This window comes from Dipteris shenzhenensis, chromosome 5, assembly GCF_047967505.1.
Source record: "Dipteris shenzhenensis isolate YYH24624 ecotype China chromosome 5, Dip_SZ_1.0, whole genome shotgun sequence".
Classification (NCBI taxonomy): domain Eukaryota; kingdom Viridiplantae; phylum Streptophyta; class Polypodiopsida; order Gleicheniales; family Dipteridaceae; genus Dipteris; species Dipteris shenzhenensis.
This window is the reverse complement of record NC_141600.1, coordinates 21,283,870-21,286,140: the sequence shown is the minus strand read 5'-3', so window position 1 is coordinate 21,286,140 and position 2,271 is coordinate 21,283,870.

Below are 2,271 nucleotides of genomic sequence, written 5' to 3'. Positions count from 1 at the left end.
TCTATCACCTAACCATTCCGTGAGTGACAGTCCACAGTTGCATTTTTTTGCACCTATACACCACACATGGGCACAAATTGGGAATTTCGCATGCCCATATCCCCAAACGGTCTCCAATAGACATGAAAATTTTCAAGGAGACCAAAATTAGTCAAGTTAATACCCTTGCAAAGTTGCATTCCCCTTTGACACTTCACCATCCCATGATGGTCCACGAGTGGGTTTTTTTGCACAATGCAATATATCTATGCAAAAAAATTGGAAATTTTGCATGCCCATCCACCAAGAAGGTTTGCGATGGACATGAACGTTTGCAAGGACACAAAAAATAGTCAAATAAATACCAATGAGAAGTTGCATGCCCATGTGACACTTGGCCATTCCATGAATGTCCACATTTGTAAACTTTATGCAATTATGCACATTGCATGTGCATAAATTGGGAATTTCTTATGCCCACCCACCCATACGGTATCTGATGGACATGAAACTTTACGGGATTTTCTTGCACCTCTGCAACTAGCATGTGCACAAATTGGCAGTTTCACTTGCCCATCCACCCAACCGGTCTCCAATCAATGTGAAACTTTATGAAGACAAAAGAACATAGTCAAGTTTCTTTTTAATTTAAAAAAAAAATAGTCAAGTTAATACCCATATAAATTTGCATGCCCATGTAACATTTAACCATTCCATGATAGTCCACAATTGTTATTTTTTGCACCTATACACCATGCATGTGCACAAATTGGAAAATTTTCATGCCCATCCATGCAAATCGTCTCCGATCAACATGGAACCTTGTGAGGATACAAAAATTAGTCAAATTAGGACCCATGCAAAGTTGCATGTGATCTGACACTTAACCATTCCATGATGGCAGTCCATGAATTTTTTGCACCTATCCACATTGATATATAGAAATTGGTAATGTTGCATGCCCATCCATCCAAATGCTACCTGATGGAAATGAAACTTTTTGAGGAAACAAACATTATTCAATTTAATTCCCTTGCAAAGTTGAATGACCATTTGACTCTTGACCATCCCATGACGATCCACGAATGGGAATTTTTTGCACCTATGCTCACACATATGAACAAGTTGTGAATTTCGCATGCCTATCCACCCTAATGGTTTTCGATGGACATGAAACTTTGGGACTATACAATAATAAGTCAAATTAATACCTATTCAAAGTTGCATGCCCATCTAACACTTTATCATACCATGATGGCTCGCAAATGGGATGCTTTTGCACCTATGCACCATGCATGTGTACAAATAGGAAATTTCGTAGACCCGTCTGCCCAAACAGTCTCCCATGGACATGAGACTTTGTGATGACACAAAATATAGTAAAATTAATACCGGTGCACTAATTTGACTGACTTATCCATGCATACACGAGGCTCAATAATAATGATCTCTCAAAACATGCTTCAACATTCACTCTTAAGCATCTTTGTGCATGCAAATTATAATTTGTTTTTCTAGACAAGTTGTTTGTTGATGGTACTATGACACTCAATAGTACCACTCACCTCCTTATCCAACTAATGATTGCAAAGACACATCCATGATCCAATAGCCAACTGAATCTAATCAAGTTGATTCTCTTCAAAGTAGATTCTGTCCAAGGTATTGTTATGGATAAATTTGACCAAAGTAAAAGGCATAAATATGTGTGTGTGCTTGTAAGTGTGGCAATAGTATAATAAAATATGGTGTGCACAAGGCCCAGGGTTGAGGTGGCAGGGCATGACCATGTGCCACCCTTCCATGTAAGAGGACCCATAAGGTGTGCTGTACATAATCCATGGTAGTAACAATATAAAATGATAAGGTGGCATGGGTCCTCTATGCACCACCCCTCCACCTAGGCGGTGGTCCCACGCTTGCATTTAGTGAGATATGGCCCAAGGACCATGGGAGAAGTAATATTAAATAGGTGGAGATGGATATTATATTGGATTATTCCCTCCATGTAGGATAGGTCCATGGGGGGGGGGGTGTAGAAAGTCCAAGAATGCAAGTTAAATAATGGGAAAGCAGGATGAGGTGGCAAGATTCCCTATGCCAACCCTCCACTTGTCCTCCTAGATGTTTGAATGTATTATAAAATTAGGAAGAGGCCAAGGGAGTATCTTGGACTTGGGATATGGGGGTTGATGTATGTGGAAAAATGAGGCAAAGTGTTGTCGTACACAAGTGAGAGTGCGTAACTACCTAGCCCATATGGGACACTCTTCCACACACACCATGCATGTG